At 40.0% G+C, this 25,513-nt stretch overlaps 1 pseudogene; it reads right to left on the reverse strand.

Annotated features, from left to right (window-relative positions):
- Positions 1-3,506: 3,506 nt before the first annotated feature.
- LOC138398059 (dnaJ homolog subfamily A member 1 pseudogene) lies at positions 3,507-19,651 on the reverse strand (annotated as a pseudogene).
- Positions 19,652-25,513: the final 5,862 nt, after the last annotated feature.

Below are 25,513 nucleotides of genomic sequence, written 5' to 3' on the forward strand. Positions count from 1 at the left end.
GTAGCACAGACCCTGTGAAGCATAGAAACCAGCCTACCCTTTCCCTCTTCAAAGTGAGAGCACCTCCGTTACATGCTGAAGACTGTCTCTTCCCAGTGTGAAAAGTGATATCACAATAAAGTTCTCCTTTCCATTCTTTAGCCATTCTGGTGGTCTTTGGGCAACACCTCATTAGAACTGCAGGTGAACGAACCCATCAGATAATCAGTCCAGGCCAGGTGTGGTGGCTCATGCCTGTAATCCTAGCACTTCAGGAGGCCAATGTGGGAGAATTGCTTGAGGCTAGCAGTTTGAGACCAACCTAGGCAACTTAGTGAGACCCTGTCTCTACAAAAAATTAAAAAAAAAAAAAAAATTAGCCAGGCATGATGGCATGTGCCTGTAGTCCAAGCTACTCAGGAGGCTGAGGCAAGAGGATCACTTGAGCTCAGGAGCTCAAGGTTCTTCAGTGAGCTCTGATCATGTCAATGCATTCCAACCTGGGTGACAGAGCAAGACCCTGTCTCAAAAAAAAAAAAAAAAAAAAAAGATAATCAGTCCAGATACTTACCATTCTTACCATTCTTTCCTCTGCCCCCAAATTGAGGTAGCCCTGTATACAAAAAGGACCTAGTACAGCCCTGAAGTCAAGAATCACTTGGGCAAACAGCAAAGTTTCCCTTTGTTTGAGGCGCCAAAGAGTGATTTTTTTTTTTTTTCTTTCAGCATAAGAAGAGCATAGAGGTAGGAAACAACATACTTGGAAATGAAAAAGAGTATTTTATGAAATTGGAGAAAATAGTGTGAAGTGCAGGGCAAGGGAAACGTCTGTGAAATGACCAGTGATTAAGCGAAGGGGGAAAGGAGGAAAGGGCAGCAAGACTGTTACCAAGAGAGAGAGGCGTGGCGGGAGGCTGTTTCAAAGAGCCGAGCCAAGTATGTAATTGAAACCAGAGCTGGTCTGGACAAAAGTACAAGTTTAAAAGTGAGATCATAAAACCAATTCCAAGTAGCCATGGTGTTTACACATAAAGATGGAATAGGTCCTAAGAGGTCTCTTGCCTGTTTTCTAAGCAGACTCACGTTCTAATGCCCAGAAGGGATACTTTAGGACAATGAGTAAGCATTTGCCCATTTGATAGTCTTATCAGAAGAAATTCCTGTGTGCTTTATACATGTCAAAGCTTTCTCTTTTTTTTTTTAATTTTTTTTTTTTTGAAACCAGAGACAGGGTCTCACTTAGTTGCCCAGGCTGGAGGGCAGTGGCTATTCACAGGCACAATTCTAGCACTGATCAGCACAGAAGTTTTGACCTGTTCCATTTCTGACCTGGGCTGGTTCACCCCTCCTTAGGCAACCTCGTCCCCCATTTCCAGGAGGTCGATGCTGAACTTAGTGGGGACACCCAATTGGCGTAGCACACTGCAGCCCAGAACTCCTGGACTCGAGCGATCCTCCTGCCCCAGCCTCCCAAGTAATGGGGTCCACGGGAGTGAGCCACCACACTGAGCTGTTGAAGCTTTTTTTCTGAAAGGCAACTATGGAAATGAAATTAATGTGAGAAGCAGCTGTTAAAGTCTTGTAATAGAAACATTGACTTTTACTAGACTAGGGAGTGTGTCTAAATAATGTGCTTTGTATTTATTTTAAATACCCATGAAGCAAGATGATCTCTCATGGAGTTGGGGGGTTGGGGAGTGGAAGGGGAAGGCTGTCAATTGTTCACAAACAGAAATAAAACTAGATATTCACAGTATTGGTAAATGTCCTTTTCTTCTTACTTGCTTGACAAATATTTGCCACTTGACAGAGTCCTAACTCATTTTAAAGGATATTCTTATTGCTGGTTTCCTAAGTATAGTATTATTAAAAGAAGAAAAGAGGGAATAAAATAGTCATAAAATAAAATTTTAACTGAATTATAAGACCATAAGACAGAACAGTCTATGTGCAAATGTATATTGATGCCTAAAAATACCTCCTTCCTAATGTATGCTTTTCCATTATGGGTTTCAGGGTCCTTTTCTATATCTATAATAATTGGGAAACTAGCACGTGAAATTTAAGTAATACAATTTGAACTCTCAAAATGATCACCAGAATTGAGTCAGAGGTTCAATTTTGATACTTGCTAACCAAGAAATTAATTCTCTCTAATACCACTTCCTATCTACATGATCTTTTTTTTTTTTTTTTTGACATTTCAAGAACTGCTTATATTCTGATACCCAGATTTAAGCATGTGAACACATCGATGAGACTTTTAAACATACAATTAAATCTATTCATCGGCCGGGTGCAGTGGCTCATGCCTGTAATTCTAGCACTCTGGGAGGCCGAGGCGGGTGGATCGTTTGAGCTCAGGAGTTCGAGACCAGCCTGAGCAAGAGCGAGACCCCATCTCTACTAAAATTAGAAAGAAAATTAACTGGACAACTAAAAAATATATAGAAACAATTAGCCGGGCATGGTGGCACATGCCTGTAGTCCCAGCTACTTGGGAGGCTGAGGCAGTAGGATTGCTTGAGCCCAGGAATTTGAGGTTGCTGTGAGCTAAGCTGACTCCACGGCACTCTAGCCCAGGCAACAGAATGAGACTCTGTCTCAAAAAAAAAAAACAAAACTATTCATCATTTGCTATACTACCAACATTAAATTACAGTTACTTTGTAGCATAAGTCAAATGGTTTAAAGAAAGCCTGTAACATACCTAAGGAAAACCTTCCTATATTATGCATGCAAATTACTTCTCCATGTAAAGGTCTCTTCACTTCTAAATTATCCACTTCTGGAAGTTACTACTCAGGGGCTTATCATGGTCCAAAGAGAAAAGGGGGGAAAAAAAAAACAGGACTGGTCAAGTTACATATCTATGGATATATTATATATGGATGGTACAGAGGGAATGCAATTCTAGAAGTGCAAGCCCTCAAGAAGCAGCATATTATGATAAACCCCTTCTTCTGAAAGGCATCTTTTCTATCACTGATACTGCAGGCTAAATTATATACTATACCATCTTCAAGTAACAGTTGAGGCAAAATAAATCCAGAGGCATCACAATGAATCCCAGCTAATACAAATTAACTATACAGACCAACAGGTCTCTACAAATTTAAGTTTTCTTTTTCTGATTGCCAGTTAAATACAGAGGTTTAATTTCGTAGCTTAACAATGAAGGGTCATACATGAGGCCAATACATACACCTATTGTTTCAGTCTGAGCTTGTCCACGTACATAGCTGAAATCAATTACAAAGTTTAGCCTAACAAATTCTAGGGGAACTTTTTTTTTTAAGTAATTTTTACAGGTATTAAATTTCACCTTGCACAGTGAAGTCATCATACATACAGGGCAACGTCAGAGCTTTTATATTGGCATTTATTCATTTAACTTTTAAAACACTACTATAGTTAAACATTAAAAGAAAAACAATAGCAAGTAGTGACCATATTATGATTATAGTCCTTCATTCATTCACTACTGCACATAAAATGCCAGCAGTGAGTGTCATTCACTGGCCTCATTAAGAGGTTTGACACCAAACACCACCTCTGGGATGATGTTCATCATCCTCATATGTTTCTCCATTGTAGTGGCGCTGTCTTTTCTGATTGGGATCAAAGTCGACCAGTTCTACTTGATCCATTTCATCAGTCTCTTCTACTTCCTTCCTCTCAGGTAGGATTTTTTCCAGCAAAGACAGTTTATCAGGAGAAAGAAAGACATTTTCAGGGAAATTTACCTGAAGTTCAATGATTAGGCGACCCTTTTCATATGGTCTACGATAAATTGGCATGCCTTCATTTAGCACACACTTGATATCTCCATGCTTGACAATTTGACCTGGATGAGAGGTAATGACTATGTTGTCAAGAGTAGATATTGGCTTTTGGAAGTCACATAATGCTTCAACCAGCTGTATGTCCATACACGCGAAAAGGTCTTCTCCTCGTGGAGTGAAAACAGCATGGTCCTTCTGATCTAACACAATGATAGTATCTCCTGGCTCTAGTCCTGGTTCTTGGTCTCCTTCACCATGGAATGTTATCTTCTGGCCATCTTTCATGCCTTTGTCAATATGAACTTCTAGAATCTTCTTTTCTCAAACTATCTTCCTTCCATTACAGCTTTTACATTTATCTTTAGGACTGATCCGTTCACCATGCTGGTGAACCCCATGCTTTCAGCTTAGGTAAAGTTGCCTTGTTCTTGCTCAGTCCTGTTCTAATAATGCCAGTCTCTCTTCTTGCCTTCTGGGTTCTTATATTCCCCCTGCCTTCACTCTCTCTCTGTGAAAAATGGGGATTATATTATCTACCTAATGCAATTGGTATGAGGACACCGTGGAAAGCCCCTGGTGCAATGCTTAGCACATGATCAATTCAATAAATCAAAGCAGAGGTGAGCAAAAGCAGAGACCACCTAATCCACTTCTCTCTTTTGCAGAGGGCGAATCTGGAGACCTGAGGAGTAAGGAAGTTGCCCAGTTACACACTGAGTGACAGATTCACATTCGATCCCAGGTCTCTGGACTCCCAGGGCTCTTTCCACCGCTGACTGTGGCAGTTATCAACAGAAATACATGATCAAGGGGGAAACCAAGGCATATTTCCCAGTGGAGTCTTTCACTGAACCAATATGAGGATGAATTGGGGGGAGGCGAGGGAGGGAAAAACAAAGTCCTTTTCCCCTGTGTTCAGTGGACTACGATAGGCCCATCCCACCTATGTCTTCTAACTAAGGTTTTTATTATTTGCTAAAATATATTCTGATACATCACATATGGGAAGATTATCCAATCATCAAAAAGAGTGAAGTAGACCGATAAGCACTAACATAGAAAGCTATGCCCTATATATTTAAGAGGAAAAGAAACCTGTGGCATGGTATCTGTAACGGGTTCCAGTTTTGTTTTGTGTGTATATAAACATGGTAATAAGTCTGGAAGGACATCTTCCCGACCATTAGCAGTGGTCATCCTTCCACATTAGAAAGATCTTTCTTCTTCTATTTTATTTCTGTATTGTTTAAATTCTCAGACTTTGATCACTAGGGGAAAAATGAAGCTTTTTTAAGTAAAAAAAAAAACTGTTGAAATAATTAAAGATTAATTGCATAAAAGTAAAATTATTCAGATATTCATGAGGCCAGAGGGAAAATGAAAAAAAAAAAGTACTATAAAATATTAAGAGCTTTGACAAGAATAATGAAAATATTCAGCCCCTTTTTTCCTTAAATATGACTACCTTCTGATAGCATTTTCTTTACATAAGCAGGAAAAAAATAAAACAACAGAGCCAGACACTTGTAACAAAACATCTTTTCCCCATATCCCTGCTTAAGAAAAAAAGCAAAGCAGACCATCTTGGAGGCAGATATGAAAACTCTCCCAGCCTCATGTCTGAAAAGGAAATAAATCCAAACTCTGCCCCACAGCACATGCACAATAGCCCTGCAAGGTTTTCATGCCCTGTTACTTGCTACCTTAGTACTGAGGATCTTACCCTGGCCTGGGAATGCCCTGAAATGTACCAAAGAAGGTACATAAGAACATGCGTACAAGTTTTCTGGGGAGGAGAACTGTAATATTCATCCACACCTGCAAATATCAAGAACCACAATATTCATGTATTCACACAGATTCCAATTTGCAACAGACACTTGAGAGTTGTTTTTTCTCCATGTATTGCTATACATACAGGAAGGATGTTTTTAGCCACTTACATGCATCATTTCTAATTCTGACAGCAATACTGCAAGTAAAAATTATCCCATTTTTTACCAATGAGGACTACGGAGAATTAAAGGTGTCCACAGATTGTTTGACATTTCTCTAGACAGTAGGGGCGCTATGCCCCTTCCCCTTAAGTCTAGATGGGCTCTGTGACTACTTTGACCAACTGAATATGATGGAAATGACACTGTGTCAATTTTCAGGCCCAGGACTTAAAAGACATCTTCCATTTTCTGTCCTTTGGAATAATAGCTCTTACACGCCAGTCATTATGTTGTAAAGAAGCCAAAGCAGCCCCACAAAGACGCAGACAGAGAGAGGAACTGATCTCCCATAGTAAGCACCAACCTGCCAGCCACATGAGCAAGCTGTCCTGGAGGTGGATGCTTTAGACCCAGTCCAGCTGCCCCCGCAGACGCTGTGTGGAGTAGAGATGAGTCATCATCCCCAGTGAGCCTACAGTAGGTAGATTAATGGGAAGGTGTAAACATCCTAATCCCCAGAACCTATGACCATCTTTCTGTTACATGGAAAAGGAGAATTAAAGTTGCAGATGAAATTGTTAATCAGGCCGGGCGCGGTGGCTCACGCCTGTAATCCTAGCACTCTGGGAGGCCGACGCGGGCAGATTGTTTGAGCTCAGGAATTTGAGAGCAGCCTGAGCAAGAGTGAGACCCTGTCTCTACTAAAAATAGAAAGAAATTATCTGGACAACTAAAAATATATATAGAAAAAATTAGCCGGGCATAGTGGTGCATGCCTGTAGTCCCAGCTACTCAGGAGGCTGAGGCAGGAGGATCACTTGAGCCCAGGAGTTTGAGGTTATTGTGAGCTAGGCTGATGACATGGCACTCTAGCCCGGGCAGCAGAGTGAGACTCTGTCTCAAAAAAAAAAAAAAAAGAAAGAAAGAATTTGTTAATCAGCTGACCCTAGACTAGGGAGATTACCCTGGGTTATCTATGTTTCCCCATGTAATCAAAAGGTCCTTAAAAGAGGAAAAGAAAGGCAGCAGAGGAGATGAGAGTGATTCGATAGGAGAATGACTTGCCCAGCTGTTGCTGGCTTTGACGATGGAGAAAAGGGCCATGAGCCAAGCGATGCTGGCAGCCCTCTAGAAGCTGGAAAAGGTAAGGAAACAGACCCTCCCCTGGAGCTTCCGGAAAGGTACACATCCCTGCTGACACCTCGGTTTTAGCCCAGTGAGAACTGTGTTAGATTTCTAGCCTACAGAATTCTAAGAACAATTCTGTGTTTTTTTAAGCCACTAAATTTTTGGTAATTTGTTACAGCAACAATTGAAAACTAACATGGAGACCTTCCCAAATTGCAGATTTGTGAGCAAAATAAATTATTGTTGTTTTACACCACTATCTTTTCGGTGGTTTGTTCCTCAGTGATAGATAACCAGAGTGAGGAAATTAAGGCTCAGAGTAATTAATTTCTCAAAATGACCCAAAAATTTTAATTATCTGGCTCTGGTGTTACATTTTTCACTGTGAAGACTACAACACCTCCACCGCCAAAATTTCACCAATCACTTCCTCCTCCAGACTCCCTGAACATCAGTCCTCTCCTTGCCACTCTCCGAATCTGCTCTCCTGGGGGGCTCTAGTGCTCTCTTTGCACCAAACCCAGTGTGGCCTTTTCTCTGTCCTCATTCTCAGCAGTGACATTGTTGACCACCACTTATTTTTCTCCAAGAAGAGGTTCCTACACCCACCATTCCTTTAAGGTCCACACAGTAAAATCCAAGCATATTGTTCTTAAAAATGACTGATTAAACAGTTAACAGTACATAAGAGAAAAATTAATGACTTTTAGTAGGCTTTTGAGCATGCCTATGCTTGCCCAGGCTTCTTGTTTTAACCTATTTGGAGATGCTTTATAAATTTAATTTTCTTTTTTTTTTTTTTTTTTTTTTTTGAGACAGAGTGTCACTTTGTTGCCTGGGCTAGAGTGAGTGCCGTGGCGTCAGCCTAGCTCACAGCAACCTCAAACTCCTGGGCTTAAGTGATCCTACCACCTCAGCCTCCCGGGTAGCTGGGACTACAGGCATGCGCCACCATGCCTGGCTAATTTTTTCTATATATATTTTAGTTGGCCAGATAATTTCTTTCTATTTTTAGTAGAGACGGGGTCTTGCTCTTGCTCAGGCTGGTCTCGAACTCCTGACCTCGAGCGATCCACCCGCCTCGGCCTCCCAGAGTGCTAGGATTACAGGCGTGAGCCACCGCGCCTGGCCTATAAATTTAATTTTCTATGTTTAAGTATCTTTTTTCAGTGGAACCATAAATGCTCCTTTAAATTAGTGGTAGTAAAAATTGTTATCCTGGAGATAATTATATTTAGCAATTAAGTTTTATAATAAAGCTATTTTTACCGGCTGAAATGACACTTTTCGCTGGTCATTATACTACCAGATAACAAGAGTTAAATTTTTCAGACAGGGATGAGACCATTTCAGTTCTTCAAAAAGAAGTTTCATAGTAAGTGTTCCCATAAAAATGTCCACAATAAAGTGACATTTGATTGAAAAATAGGATAATTTTTCTTCATTCTTCCTTAGTTGTTGAAGACCATCTCTTGATGTTGTTAAAGACTGTGACTATGCTTTAAAGAAAGTCAATATCTCCTGAGTGAAACCAGTTTCAGATCCCAGAGAGACTCACTCTGGCCTACTAATCCAAACACAGATAGGTGGAACCATGTCCAGCTTTCGGATATAATGAACCAAGTACCCTCTTCACTCAAATCCCTGTGATACTCCCAAAAGTTTGGCTGTGAATCAAAAGAGATAGCAGATAAAATATAATACATGACATGGTGCTATTTGTTAAAAAGGTAAACATGATTTTTGAATGTTTATAAATATTGCTCAAATATGGAGTAAACGTGAACATATTTCCCTGTAAACTGAACTTCAGTTGAACTTTTGTGTTCTGACTACAATTTTATTAAACAAGAACTGATACAATGTGCATCAAAAATCAAACAAAAAGAGGATTTGAAACTAAGCTTCATTAGAAAAGTCAAAAGGACTTCCAAGAACACTTGGAGAAACCTATCAGTAAACAAAAATGTAAAGTCACTGGGTCACAGAATAACTGTTCTGTTTCCCTACAAGCTCCACCTCAAAAGAAGTTTCAGGAGCAAGTTAATAAGGACACATTCCTTATTAACATTCTACATCATAGAAAGAAATTTTATTGGACTCCAAAAAACTAAAACCTGTGAAGATTTAAAATAATTCTCTCATTTAAGACTCTTTTTGTTTCAAATGATGGAAAATCCAACTCAAACTGGCCTAATTAATAAAAGAAATAGATTGACATAAGGGCTAAACTTCAGTCATAACGTGACCCAAGGGCTTATGCAATGTTATTCAAGCCCAGTTAATATCCAAATCTTGATTTTGCCATTTTCTGTGTCTTGGGTTCATCTTGAGGCTATCTCCCCTTCTGACACCAAGATGGCTATAGCAGTGTCAAGCCTCACCTTCTTACACCACTAGATTCTATAGAAGTGGGAATGCTCTTCCTTCTCAGAAGCCCAGCCAAGGTCTCCAAATGTCTCCTCATCTCTGATTGGGTTAGAGGCCCATCACTGACCCTATTACTTGGGCAAAAGACTGGGATATGCTAATAGGTTTCCTCACTTTTCCCCTGCAACAGAGGAAACAGTCAATCCCATAAAAATATGGAAAAGCATAGGGTGGTGGTTTCCCAAAGGAACTTCAAGATACTAGAAAGAGTGTGAATATATGTTAGGCAGCAGTAAAGCCTACTATGATATACTGTTATAAGATGTCAGTAGGAGACATTTTTATTGATACATAATATTTGTACATATTGATGGCATACATGTGATATTTTGCTATATGCATAGAATGTGTAGTGATCAAGTTGGTATTTAGGATATCCACCACTTTGAGCATTTATCATTTCTATGTGTTGGGAATATTTCAAGACCTCTCTTCTAGCTATTTTGAAATATACAATATATTATTGTTAACTATAGTCACCCTACTCTGCTATCAGACATTAGAATTAATTCCTTCAATCTCACTGTATGTTTGTGCCCATAAATCAACCTCTTTTCATCCCTCCCACACATACACACCCTTCCCAGCCGCTAATAATTATCATTCTACTATCACCATGAGATCAACTTTTTTAGCTCTCATATATGAATGAGAATATGTGATGTTTGTTTTTCTGTGCCTTGCTTATTTCACTTAACGTAATGACCTCCAGTTCCATCCATGTTGCTACAAATGACAGGTTTTCATTCTTTTTTATGGCTGAATAGTATTCCATCGTGTATATACACCACATTTTCTTTATGTGTTTCCCTGTTGTTTGATACTTAGGTTGATTCCATATCTTTGCCATTGTGAATATTGCTGCAATAAACATGGGGGTACAGGTATCACTTGGATAGACTTACTGTCTTTCCTTTAGGTAAATACCCAGTAGTTGGATTGCTGGATCATATGGTAGTTCTACTTTTACTTCTTTGAGAAAACCTCACAGTTTTCCATAAATTCCCTCCAACAGTGTATAGTAGTCGTAAGAGACATTTTGAGTGTTATTTGTGTGTTTTTAAATGAGAAGTAGAGTCATTTGGGTTTACAAGTACTTATGGTCTGATATACAAGTACAGAAGATGTCAAGCCCAGCCACTCTGATACCTAATGAGAAAGCGATTTTGTTCCTCTTTCAGTCCCTGTGTATTCTTTCCAAACTTGTCTCCCACAACATCCTTCTATGCGGATTTTGCTCAGGCCTCATCTATTGGCTGATCTGGATTGCTTACATCTATGCCTCGATCTTCCCAATGCCTGTTGCCTGGAATATCCCTTACAACATCCTTCTATGCGGATTTTGCTCAGGCCTCATCCATTGGCTGATCTGGATTGCTTACATCTATGCCTCGATCTTCCCAATGCCTGTTGCCTGGAATATCCCTTCCCCTGTTCATTCTCTGATGTCTAAATTCTCCTTTTCCAAGGCCTAATTCATAGCTACTTCCTCTGTGATGTAACTTAGACATAAGGACCTTTTCTCCTAAATTTTCCCACAATTTTCAGGTTAAAATTTGCCATTTTACCACCAATTTCCACTCTCTGGACTATGAACAATATCACTTTGACGGCGACAGTCATGCCTGCTGACCTTGAGTGCAGTCCTACATTTCTTCTCCAGATAGTACTTTTGGAAGTCCCTGTCAATCAGTCACAAAGTTTGCTCATAAAATGAAACTTCCTGGCCAGTTTGGATGAACATTGGGTATTATATCCTTACTGTTTTACATTTATAACCTTAATAGTTTTTGTATCTTCTGAGTGTAAAGCTTTGCCTCTAGAAAATGTTCAATACATGTTTGTGAGTAGAACTGAATTGAATGGAGGGCAAAGTCTAAAGATAAGTTAATGACGGTGGTAACTGGTACAAAGCTAATCATGAGTTAAGGATATAACTTCAACAGTGCACGTTAAAAATGTGAGAACTCAGAGATTCCTCTCCCCAAACACAGTGTTCTCACAAAACGTAGAATAAAATCTTAAATGTACATAAAAGCTTTCCCTGAGGAAATGGTTGGAAACCATTTAAACCAAAATCCTGGCACTTAACGATTCCTGATCCTACGAAATAAAATATTTTAACAGATTCACTTATTTAGAAAATACAATCTGTTGCAGGTGATGTATTTGAGGAGAGGGAAAAATTCCATCCTCCATAACCAGAGCTGGTTGAGGAATGACTTCTAGAATTGTGGGCAATTATTGTGTATATTTTTAGCTATGATTTTAGATGACCTTATAGTGCTGGGAATTGCACCACTTTGTATCCCAGAAGTGATTACATAAAATCGTGTTAAAGTGATTATAATAAGAACTACATGGGCAGTAATGTTTGCTGCTCGGCAAAACACTTAGCCCAGGAGACTATTTAAAGCTGAATGGAACAGAAAATGCTGGTAGTCATATTAGACCTGCTCCTCCAGTAAAAGAGCACTCACTAGCAACCCAACCCAGCAACACGTTCTCTGAATCTCACATCTCATTCAGCACCGGACATCAAAACAGCTAGTTACATCCTTGAAAAACAGGCTAGACTAGCCATTTAGCATTATGTCATAAATGTCTCTTCCCCCACACCCAAGTCATTTTAATTTAAAATGTTCTGATTTGAGGATACTGATTTTTAATTTATTTAGGCCAGTCAATGAAGAGGGATATAATAATATAAAAATTAAATTTTTCAAAGTGTCTCTCTTAATTCAGCCTACATAAAACTTTCAAGTCTTTAAGTATTTTTCAATGTCAAATAATTAGTTCTTTGTAATTTTTCTACGTTTGTCATTAAGAAACTTTTGAATGGGGTATTTATCATACTTTTCCTGTACAAATGGCATTTCAGGGTATCCATGTAGTTCATGATTGAGCATTGCTCTTTATAGAAGAATCCCTACTAATAAATGCAGAAGAAGTTATACACACCTCCCCAATGAAATCATAAATCTAGTCAATGAGCATCAGTGGCTGCTAATACCACTAGGTGAAATGTTCATGGAGAACTTTATAATGGATGTATCAGGTTGACAACACCTGAACACATTGATCGATCTCAGCATGATTAAAAGTATGTCAAGCAAACTGTATGTCATATACTGGTAATTTTTTTATCTATTGCTGCATAACAAATTACTCCAAACCTGAGTGGCTTAAAACAACAGTGAACATTTATCATTTCACACAGTTTCTCCATATTAGGAATTCAGGAGTGGTATAGCTGGTGATTCTAACTCAGGGAATCTCATGAGGTTGCAGTTGAGGTGTCAGCTAAGGTTACAGTCATCTCAGGGCTTGACTGGGGCTGGAGGATTCACTTCCAAGATGGGTCACCCATATGGCTGTCAGCAAAGGGCCTCAGTTCTTTACCACATGACCTTCTCCACAGGGCTGCTTGAGTTTGCAGCTGTCCTGACATCTGGCTTCTCCCACATTGAGTGTTCCAAGAGGAAGAGATGAAGAAGCCACAATATCTTCTATAACTCTGCCTCATAAGTCCCATATTAACATTTCTGCCATGTCCTATTGGTTTACGAGTCAGTCCTCCTGTTCATTATGGGAAGGGACTACACAAAGGCATGAATACAAGAAAGTGAGGATTATTGGGGCCATCTTGGAGACTGGCTACCACAAATGGAAAGCAATCCTATAATGTGTTCTTCTCCCTCCCCTATAAAAAAATCATTCCAGAACTAATCAAAACTCTAGGTCTAACTACCAATTTACAGCAAATACGGGAGGGATAAGGAATAGGTAGAAGAACAAATTAAAAAACACCACAGGGAAAGGAAAACAATCAGTTACTTCCTCAATGTGGGACAATTTAAAGAGCAAGATCAATTTCCTCAACCAATAAATGGCATGAGGGGGAAAGGTGGGGAACAGTTACAAAGTAAAAGACATTTAAGAGATGTAACAACCAAATGATAATGATTCAAACAAACCAGTTGTAAAAAGACTTTTTCTGTATGGTTGTGAAAATTTTAAGGACTAGGTATTAGATTATACTAAGGAATTGTTGACCAGCCATGGTGGCTCATGCCTGTAATCTTAGCACGCTGGGAAGCCAAGGTGGGAGGATCACTTGAGGTCAGGAATTCAAGACTAGCCTGAGCAAGAGCGAGACCCCCATCTCTACCAAAAATAGAAAAAATTAGCTGGGCATGGTGGTGCACACCTGTAGTCCCAGCTACTTGGGAGGCTGAAGCAGGAAGATTGCTTGAGCCCAGGAGTGTGAGGTTGCAGTGAGCTAGGATGAGCCCACTGCACTCTACCCAGGACTACAGAGTAACTTTCTCAAAAAAAAAAAAAAAAAAAAGGAATTATTGTTAGGCATGTTCAGTAGGATAATGGCATGTGGGTGGGTGTGTTTAATGTCCTTACTTCTTATGGTTATAGGTTGAAATATTTACAGCTGAAGTGTTTTGATGTCTGAGATTTGTTTTAAAATAATCCAACAAGACTAACAAGTAGTTGGGAGGCTAGATAAAGCAAGATTGGCAAAAAGTTGAAAATTGTTGATACTGGCTGATGGCGTTTTGGGAGTTCATTTTGCTACTCTTTCTAGTTCTGAATACGTTTTTAAAATCTCCACAGTTTTAAGCCACTGACAGTTTGGGACCAGTCACAGCATTTAGCATTACCTAGAAGGACCCAAAGGGGCACTGCACAGAATTTTTAGCTGAGTTGGGTGAAAAGAAGGTTCCACAGCTGTGGTTTTACACGTTCATGAACTTAGAGGAGTCTGTGGCAGGAGAAAAGGTGGACTGGGATGCTAGGGAGGGGTGGGGAAAGCAGGAACATCCAATCTGGAGCCAATTGCAAAAGCCTGGGCGGAATGGTGATAATAGTCTCTTGTAGGGAAATGGCAGTGAAACTAGAAAGGAAAGAAAAATCCCAAACTGGTGGGCGGCCACATCCTACAATAATCTGCAGTGGCTTCCTGTGACATCGCCACTATTTCCTGTGTAACTTCCCTCCTTGGGGTAACACTTTACTTCTGCCTTTGGGTGTATTTCTTAATTGTTTCAACTCAAATTTCTCTAACCTTTACAAAAGTTTTTGTTCTTAGAGTTTAAGATTTATTTTTAAGGATGCTGAAGAGGGAAGCGCAAGAAGATAATAGTGGCTTTTACTGTTCCTTCCAATCTGTATTTCACACAGGAATATTTTAATAATATTTCAAAGTGTGTGACACGTGTTGAGAAACTTGGAGAAAGCCACTGTGTAAATATCAAGGGATAATTATCATGAGGATAAATCAGGGATCACAAAAGAAGGCAAAGACTTTAATTTCTTATAACTATTTTTAATCTTCACTTTTTTTTTCTTTGAGACAGAGTCTCACTCTGTCACCCTGGGTAGAGTGCAGTGGCATCACCAAAGCTCACTGCAACCTCCAACTCCTGGGTTCAAGCGAGCCTCCTGCCTCGGCCTCCCTAGTAGCTGGGACTACAGACTCCCACCACCACTCTGGGCTAATTTTTTCTATTTTTAGTAAAGATGGGGTCTTGCTCTTGCTCAGGCTGGTGTCAAAACCCTGACCTCAAGTGATCCCTCCCACCTCGGCCTCCCAGAGTGCTAGGATTGCAGGCGTGAGCCACCGCACCCGGCCCTTTAATCCTCACATTTTAAAAGTATTTATATTTGACTGAAACGAAAGGTCTCAGAGCCAACTTTGGAAGGCTATTTAAAATGTTTATATCTTCTCAGGCTTTCTTAGATGAAAACATCAGCAATTTTAAAACTCGAAATCGTTCATGAAGAAGAATAAAACATTGTCTTAGGGAGTGGAAAGCCTCAGAAGACATCATCACAGAAATTTTTTTATCAACCCCTTGCTATTAAAAGGTTGTATTTTTATCCCAAAATAGAACGGAGTTTCCTGGCTATTTGTGGCTCATGGGGAAAAAAATTCATCTTGTTGGTCAGCCTCAGATATGATTTGTCATTAAATCGGGGGTTAAGAAAGAGGAAATGTATCAAGTTTCAGTGTGCATAACTAAAATAAAGTTAATTTACATGACTGGCTGTTTGGAACATATAAAAACTCTTCACTGTATATACAATGCTTTTGTTTGGGGAATTTGTTTTCTTTCTATACCTTCTGCAATAGGGATGTGGTAATGACTTCAAATAAAGGAGTTAAAATCTAGCCCTCTATGAAAGTAAAAGCACAAGTTGTGAAATTTAAAATTCTGTCTAACTGATCACTTGGGGGTTTATAGAACCATAAAACTCAATTCAATTAAACCATGGTGCTCAATAAGGAATAGTTCCATAAAAGAACACGTTTTCTTAACAAAGGGACCCTGTTTTCTAGCCCCTCAGTGAACCAGATTATGTGTGATGTGTGTCCACAAAGGACCAGTGTCTATCTGTGTTCTCTCTGGGCTGGAAGGTGGCGTTATGTGATGAACACCACTTGCTGCTGTTCTCAGATCTCTTGCCACTTCGAGTGTGGTCCCTCGACTCATAGCTACCATATTTCCTGGGAGTTTGCTAGAAAGGGACTCTCAGGTACCACTCCACCCCTGCTGCATCAGAAACTGTATTTAACAAGATCTCCAGTGTATTGTGGAAAGTACTGCTCTAGAACACACAAGTGCTTCAGATTCCAATGCTCACCTTTCACTTTAAATCTGACCTATTTGGGGTTTGCATCTGACCCTCTGAGATGTTTCCTCCTTGGCTCCATGTCCTCCAGCCCTCAGGTAGGTGCTGCCCTCATACCTGGCCCAGGCTTTCAGGATATCATACCCTGGCCTAGATCCTAGCACCTCAGGTTGCGAACCCATTGAAGGCAGGGAACAGGAGGAAGTCGTGACTACACCCATTTCAGTAACTTCCAGATGGTAGATAGAGACTCAGTACTTTTTGAAGGATTACTAAATGGATGGCTAAGAAGATGGCCTTTGATATCAAATTGAGGTAAGTACACAGCCTCACTCCTTCACTTACTAGCTGTGTCATCTTGAATAAATTACTTAATTTCTCTGAACCTCACTAAAATGGGACTCATAATCCTATCTCAGTGAATTATTCTGAGGAATAAACATACCTGGCATAATGTACACATTCCATTCTAAGGGCTCTGGGTTTCCTTCATGTATTAATAAAATAGGCTGGTCGTGGTGGCTCACACCTGTGATCCCAGCACTTTGGGAGACTGAAGTGGGAAGATCACTTTAGCTCAGGAGTTCGAGACCAGACTGGGCAACATAGCGAAACCCCATCTCTACAAAAGAAAACTTGTTTTAATTAGCCAGATGTGGTGGTGCACACCTATAGTCTTAGCTACTTGGAAGAATAAGCCAGGAGAATCCCTTGAGCTCAGGAGGTTGAAGTTGTAGCAATTAGGCCACTGAACTCTACTCCAGGTGACAGAGTAAAACCCTGTCTCAAAAAATAAATAAAGGCCGGGCGCGGTGGCTCACGCCTGTAATCCTAGCACTCTGGGAGGTGGGCGGATCGTTTGAGCTCAGGAGTTCGAGACCAGCCTGAGCAAGAGTGAGACCCCATCTCTACTAAAAATAGAAAGAAATTATATGGACAGCTAAAAATATATATAGAAAAAATTAGCCGGGCATGGTGGTGCATGCCTGTAGTCCCAGCTACTCGGGAGGCTGAGACAGGAGGATCGCTTGAGCTCAGGAGTTTGAGGTTGCTGTGAGCTAGGCTAACGCCACGGCACTCACTCTAGCCTGGGCAATAGAGTGAGACTCTGTCTCAAAAAAAAAAAAAATAAATAAATAAATAAATAAATAAAATAGTATGGCTTTTTCAATTTTTAACTGCTGTCCCCTGTCTTAGTCTACTTAGGCTGCCATTAAAAAACAAAACAAACAAACAAAAAACCTAAACATTGGGTAGCTTGAACAGAAATTAATTTTCTCCCAGTTCTGGAGGCTGGAAAGTCCAAAATGAAGCTTCTAGAAGAGTTCAGTTTCTGATGAGGGCTCTCTTCCTGCCTTGCAGTCAGCTTTCTTCTTGCCTTCTCCTCACATGGCAGAGAAAGGGAGCTCTCTGATGTCTCCTTCTCTTATAAAAACACCAATCAAAGGTCTCTGGTGTCTCCTCTTATAAAAATACCAATCAAAGGGAGCAAGGCTCCACCCTCATGACCTTATTTAACCTTAATTACCTCCTAAATGGTCTATATCCAAATACAGTCACATTGCGGGTTAGGGTTTCAACATATGAATTTTAAGAAGACCCCTCAGTGGATAGCATCTCCAACACATAGCATTGTGGTACTAACAGTTGTAGCAAAAGCTCTCTATGTTAGACACAGCTACAGTTATGATAGCAGTGCTATTACTTCCTTGGCCTGTAATGTCTTGATGTTTCCCTCATTTTAATTTTTGTGTTTCCTTGGTGTTCTCTATCCATCTTAATAAAGAGTCTCATTCGGATCTCTCTTCTAATAATTATTACCATGTTTTCCTAAGTTCCTCAGATTTCTAGTAACACAATTCAGTTATTTTCATGTTTCTTAAATCTTCAAATCTTTGATTAAGTAAATAAGCTGTCAGAATATCCAAGTGATACTTACAAGCATTGCCTTACAGTGCAAGATAAAAGTAGGTTAAATATATAATTAAAGAAATTTTTAACTTCAAAAAGATTATGCAATCTAGTAACCCCCTTCACTTTCTGAATTCTTCTGCTCCCTTATTCTGATGTGAAAGTATATATATAAATATATATTTTTGAAAGAGCCATTACCTATTTCTCATCTGTGACTAGCAGTGTTTATAAAGAAAATGAACAGGCTTTTATCCTAGTCCCTAGATGCCGATGTGTTTTTTGACTACTGTGAATATATGAAAACCATGCCCAGTTGAGCTCTTAAATATTTCCAAGAACTTTATAGAGATAGACAAAACAGTTAACTTGACGAAGCGCTTAATAAAAGGTGGTTGTTATTCAATAAACATCTATTTCATGCATTGTGCTTGGCAAGAATAGAGAGATGAGAAAAACACAGATTATTCTCTCTGGGAGCTGGTTGGCTAGTGGGAAAGACATACATGTGAGCAAATATTAAATGAAACGTCATTTTGATTCCCTAATGAAACCATCTGTAAGATACAAATGATTGGCAGTGTTTCAAGTGTGCTTTGACTGGGGCTATAAATTGATATTGATAGCAGGAAACCTCAAGAGCGTTGTCTGGGTTTGCTCTCTTCAATTCCTCTTCCCTCCTTTTCTCCTGAGTCCATGCCCAGTAGGCTTCGATCCTCCCAACTCCACTGAAACAGCTCTTGTCAGGGTCATCAACTCCCCACGTAATCTCAGTGTGCCCCGTGGTTTATATTTCATTGCAGCATCTCACAGGTGTATGTTTCCAGCCTGGATCTTTCCTCAGCTGAACTCCAGCGCATTCATTTGAATGTAAAATAGATGTTTCAGAATTATACCCAGAACTGAGTCCTCAATATTCTCCCACAAACTCTCCTCCACGACTGACTGTTCCCCCATCCTACCATTCACCTAGCAGCTCAGGCCAAAAATCAAAGATCATCCTTAACTGTTCTCTTTACCTTCCATTCTTCAAAAAAATTCATCAGCAAATGCTGTTGACTCCCCCTTCAAATAATATCCCAAACCCAACACTTCTCATCACCATCAGCGCTCCCACCACTCCAGACCACCACTATTGCTTGCCTGAATCCTACAATACCCTCTGGTCTCTCTGCTTCACTCTCTCTCCCTTACAGTCGATTCTCCACACAGCCACCACAGGCATCCTGCTAAAATGTCAGCCAAATAGTTCTCTCCTCTGCTGCAAAATCCTCTGATAGCTCCCCATCTCATGCACAGTAAAAGTCAGTCCACTCAGTGGCCTACCAGGATCCACACGGTGTAGAGTTGCCCCCCGCCACCCACTTTACCTCTCTGAGCTCACCTCCAACTCCTCTCCCCACCCTGGGCGTGATCTGGCCTCCCTGGCTCCCTCGCTGTCCCTCAGGCACAGGAGGCCTGCTCCTGCTTCGGGGCCTCTGCCTTTGCTCTTCTCTGCCAGATCTCTGTCTGCATAGCTTCTGCCTCACTGCCCTTAGATCTTTGCTCACACAGCACCTTTTCAGTCAGGACTTATGTTTTAGACATGGTTCAATCAAAGAAGCAGAATTAGTTGTAGGGAGAAAGAATTGTTCATGTAATTTTTGTTACATGTGATATGAAAATTATTCAGATAATTTTTGTTAGTGGATTTGACTTTACCAGTTGTAGGAACTCATCAAGCAGTCTCTGCAAGGCTGTTTTCTTTGCATTTGCTGCTGGAGCTTGAAGTCCACAGATCAGAAGATAGAAAGGAAAGATGGATATAAAGTAGGAGGATCGATGGGAGAGCATGGGTAAGCTGGCATCTAACAGGGCATGAGAACCCACATCAGTTCTCACTGCCTCCAACGGGATGATGTGGTTGTCCTACAAGAGAAGCCAGCCCGCTTCATCACGGAATTGAACACACACCTGGCGCAGGAGTCGGAGATGCTGAGGGAGAATGCAGGGGAAAGTGGAGTATTTGCAGCCCCATGGTAATGAAGTGAGCCAGCAGATGAGCTACAGTAACACCTGTCCTGGCCTTCCAAGTATAAAACATGAAATAGTGGCTGCTTCACGTCTTCCCTCCAAATAGTACACAAAAAACACACAGGGAAGAGAAACAATTCAGTCTAGTCAAGTTACACATTACAAAGCCACCACCACTGCCATGATCACTCAGTCTAAAGTTGCAACCCTGTCTCCAGCACTCACTGTCATTCTCTCCTGTGCTACTTTTTCTCCATGGCATTAGCATTCTATATATTTTATTTACTTATTTTGTTTACTGTCAGTCTCGCCCCACTTAAATGTGAGCTTCCTGAGGACAGGGATTTTTTTTCATGTTGGTTCACTTCTCTGTGCCTAGTAAATATCTGTAAAGTATTTGTTGAATAAAAGAATAAATTAATTGTGCAAACATTCAAATGAGCATTTTTAATAGCTCTGTAATTATGATTATTTGTCTAGAGGACAGTCACAGATTTTCTAACTGAAGCAAGTGAGAATTAGAGATGTATGAATTCACAACTTGTAAAATAATGAGACAGCTAAAGAACTAATGGCTACAACTTATTCCCATCCCTCTTAGGAACAGGGAACAAGTTTGTAGAAAATAGCAGAAGAGCAAAAAAATGTTTTGTAGCACCTTTCAGGTAATATATGGAATAGTGAAGATAAGAATTTGTTAATATGAAAAGGAATGCCTATCACCACACTTCCCACATTAAATTAGGTGCTTGATAAATATATTTGGCTATTACTATCTTTAACACTTTGTCTTATCTTCCACTCTTTTTTCAAAATGTGCACAGTGGGTAGAGACCTGTGTTCAAACATGATCAAGATAAATAGAGATCAGTGCTGCACCTTGTCCAAGTTTCCCTCCTCAAAGAAAGCTCCTCCATTACCCAACGGTAGCATGCATTGCTTCTCTCTATGGAACCCTGTTATACTGGTTTATCTGCAACATGGATTCTTTCTTTACGATCTCTTTATGTATGCCTTACAAGCGCACTGTAAGAGTCAGGGTCCCAACACTAAAAAGATGGCACACACACATCAGGATAATTTACAATCAAATTGTGACACAGATGTGGACAGGGGAAACAAGAGGTAGCCGAGGACTCCTGGGAGAGCCAAGGAATATTGTCATCACCTTAGACACAGGGAGTGGAAGAGGTTACCAGACCAGAGAGAGCTGGATAGCGGGCTTCCTTGCGAAGAGCCATGACCTTCTGTAACAGCCAGCTTCAGGTAACCTCCCAGATGGGTCACCAGGATCATAAATATTCTGGCCTCATTTTTTTCTCTTCTTTTAATTTCTTGCCAGAACAACCCAATGGCTAAGCCCAATCAGAAGCCAGAAACCACAGGAACTCTTTCCTGGAGCAGACAGCAGGTTGGAGAAGGATATGGCAGGAACCTGGCACGGTGCAGGGAAGCTATCCAGCTCACCCACTGAAAGCAGGAACTGGGTCTCCTACTTCTTTTATCCCTCAGAGCACCTTTCACCAATTGACTTGGTATGTACTCTGTACATACACAAGTTACACCTGCGAGGTCTACTAGCCTATCTCCAAACAGCTGGGCAGAACCTCAGGCGAATTTGTCACCTATGTGGAAGCAATCATAGCTTCACTGCAGCAACTGCCATGAGTCCTGAGTCTGAAGGACCAGGAACTAGCCTGGAAGGGAGGAATCTTGCAGTGAGACATGTGTGACATCACCCCGAGCAGGATTAAGAGTAAAACCCTGAAAGACCTCTGAAATATTTTTTGCTCATTGGTATGCTAACCAGAAGTTGCCAATACAGTCCTCTATGAGAGAGACAAAGGGTGGCATGCATGGGAATGGTGCGCTGATAAAATATCCAGTTCCTATGGCAACATGCCTTGTGGTAAAATGCCATGGGTGTGAATTCCTGGGCTGGGCCTTCGATAGAGCACTGGTCACTGGCAAACTCCTCCCTCAGATAAAGAGGGCTTTAACCAGGGCCTCACAGGTTTAGCTTGTTACTTCTTATATTACTCTTTTAGAGTTATAACTTTATATGTATGATTTATGTGTTCTGTTTAAATGTTGGTCAGTGACAGATTTAAAGAAGATCAATAAAGGAAGGAGAAAGATGCCTGAGAACTGTGGAACTTAATTTTTTAAATGTCAAGCTGAGGAAATCAGACAGGGCAACTAGGAACATGGCATATATCTTAAAGACCAATTCGCATTCTACATGTCTTTTATTAAATGGATACCTCCTTTAACTAGCTATATTCCTTTCACTCAACAGCCTAATAACCTGGAAAGTAGTAAAACTAAATGCCTATCTTATTGATTAGCTGTCAAAAATATTATAATATTTCACCTTTCACATAAAATATGTGCTAAAAAATTTATTAGGACATTAGCATACACTTATCTCCCTAGTGGGATGAGCTATGGATTCAAAACAATATGCTTCCTTTGGTCTTTTCAAAAGTAGCATTCTAGTACAGAACTGCACAAAATACATATATACGTATGGCAGTTTTCATAAATAATGGTTTGTTCTTGAGCCTTTCACACATGCCTCTGGTTCTCTTCCTAGGGTTTTAAAATAGCATAATTTTTGTAATGATTCTTTGAAGATATTAAAGAAAGAAACAGCATAAACAGATATTGAACAAAGCTCATTTTTTCATTCCTGGAAACATATGATAAAAATAAAATTATTGTAAAACAATCATGTTTTTCTTCCAGAAGGTGTGCCATGTTTTATTTAGCTTTGGGTCTGCAAAGCTAAGACTAGTACCTGGCACATCACGTGTTTTATAAATGTTTTTAACCAACTATATGCCGTAAATGCTAAATATGTAATATCTACCTCTGTTGTTATGTAAAGCCATGCTCTAAGAATTATCAAATGACTGTACGTGTACTACACACATGGCTCACTTCAAAATATTTGAAATGATGCCTGTGGTACATTTTATTGGTTAGAATGCATTCAGCTGGTAGGAACAGAAAGCCGTGTCTTAACTGGCTGAAACAAGGAAAATAGTCCCACATGATAAGAAGTCATGAGGGAGGTAGGGTGGGTTCAGGGCTGGTAAATTCAGCAGCCCAATGATATTTCCAAGAACCCTCGTTCTTTCTATCGTTCTGTTCTGTCTCCTAGGTGTATCAGCCTCATCCTCAGATTACCTACCTATCCCTGCCCCTGCCATGGATAATTCCAGGAATTAATACAATGTTCAGAGAACAAAAGGAAACGGGGGGGGGGGGGGGGGGCCATCTTCTTTCCTGGATCTTTTTTTTTTTTTTTTTTGAGACAGAGTCTCACTTTGTTGCCCAGGCTAGAGTGAGTGCCATGGCGTCAGCCTAGCTCACAGCAACCTCAAACTCCTGGGCTCAAGCGATCCTCCTGCCTCAGCCTCCCGAGTAGCTGGGACTACAGGCATGTGCCACCATGCCCGGCTATTTTTTTTTTTTTTTTTTTTTTGTCTTTCTATATATATTTTAGTTGGCCAGATAATTTCTTTCTATTTTTAGTAGAGACGGGGGTCTCACTCTTGCTCAGGCTGGTCTCAAACTCCTGACCTTGAGCCATCCACCCGCCTTGGCCTCCCAGAGTGCTAGGATTACAGGCGTGAGCCACTGCGCCCGGCCCTGGATGTTTTTTTAAAACCAAGGAAAACTTTCCCAGGATCCACCATTCGCACATCCAGCAGACTTCTCAAGTCTCATTGGCCAGAATTGTGTCACATGCTTTTCCTAAACCAATCATTGGCAATGGGGATGGGACTGCCATCAGTGATACAGACCAATCAGGATTGCTGTACTCCCACACCTGCCCGGATGCAGAATAGGGGTCAAGTGGAAGACAAGGTCGACAGAACAAAATGAGGATTTTATGAAAAGGAAGGAAGGGGGATTAGTTGTTGGGTAGGCAGTCAACAGCATCTACAGCACAAGTAAAAGCATAGCCTTCCTAAATCTTGAATTATAATGAAAATGTTAGTTACAATTAAATTTTTAGCAATATTCTTGATTGCCCTATTAGAATTTAGGAATATTTTGCTAAAAAAAATTAGGATGTCATAGTCTCTTTTAAAAAAAACTACTTCACTTTTTTCCTCAATAAATTTCTGTATTGTTAGCAGAGGTCTTCAAAGTCGTCCAGCTAATCTTAGTTCATACTAATATATATTCTCAATATTTCATTTGTTTTCTTCATTGACAAGTAGTTTTTCTCATTCACATAGTTCTATACCCTTAGCACACAAGTGTGAACAAAACAGTCCAGAATTCCTGCCTTCATGGAGCTTACATGCTAAGCTGTTAAGATATATCTCATATGAAAGACATTTTAACAGTAATAATTTTAAAATATGTACCATTAAATTTTGATAGTCTGAAAGAACAACCCAGTTTCTTGAAACGTATCATGAAAAAATAGGCAAACATGGGTGCAAACGTATTCATTATGTTCCTGCTACTCACCACAATGGTCTATAAGAGGGGGAAATTGAATAGAGCCAAAATGTCCCAAATCAGAGACCTGATTAGGAGAGAATTATTGTGTTTCTGTATAGGTAATCATTAAAAATAATTATGTGGTTTAGTTATTATTTAGAATATTGTTTAGCCATTAAACATAATTGTGTGGAATAATGTGTATTTGTAAATGTTCATGATATAACACTACATTTAAAAGTAGCATAGGCTGGGCACAGTGGCTCATCCCTGTAATCCTACCACTCTGGGAGGCTGAGGTGGGAGGGTTGCTTGAGGTCAGGAGTTCAAGACCAGCCTGAGCAAGAGCAAGACCCTATCTCCACTAAAAACACAAAAATTAGCCTGGCATGGTGTCGGGCACCTGTAGTCCCAGCTACTTCAAAGGCTAAGCCAGGAGGATCACTTAAGCCCAGGAGTTTGAGGTTGCAGTGAACTAAGATGTCACCACTATACTCTAGTCCAGGTGACGGAGCAAGATGCTGTCTCAGAAAATAAAATAAAATAAAAATAAAAATAAAAAGTAGGTCATAAAGCACTATGAAAAGTGTAATAATCTTTTGTTACATATGAATCACACCAAACTATTAACAGTAATTTTTTCTGAGTGTTATGATTTGGAGTCAGGTTTTTCCCCCTTCTCTGTTTCCCAGGTTTTCATTTTTAAGCATGTATTGACTTGATAAATAAAAAGGGTGGAAATTAAAGTTATCAAAGCTGATTTTAAAGTCCTGTTATAATAGCATCAACCATTTATCAAGGGCTTTCCATATGTCAGTCAGTGCACTTAGCTCTTTACATTTGTTAGCTCACTTAATCCTTTCAACTACCTTATAGGTTAGGCATGCTATGTTCTCCATTTTCTCCTCAGGCTGTGCACGATAAATTTAACCATGTATCAGGTTCAGTATCTTGCCCAAGATACACACTAGGAGGTGGTTCACCTTGAATTTAATCCAAAGCAGTATGACTCAGAGCCTGGTCTTTTAACCACTGATGCTATTCTGCCTACAAATATAGACAGTTAAAAGCAGGTTGAATATGGCAGAAAAATCAATGAATTAGATAACAAAACTTAGGAGAAATACACTACAGTCATATTAAACAAACAGATCACATCAATAACTATCACGACTGTAAAAACTACCTAATTTGTAAGGAAATTCTGTTTCACAGATT

The sequence above is a fragment of the Eulemur rufifrons genome, chromosome 17 (genome assembly GCF_041146395.1).
Source record: "Eulemur rufifrons isolate Redbay chromosome 17, OSU_ERuf_1, whole genome shotgun sequence".
In the NCBI taxonomy this organism is placed as follows: Eukaryota; Metazoa; Chordata; class Mammalia; order Primates; family Lemuridae; genus Eulemur; species Eulemur rufifrons.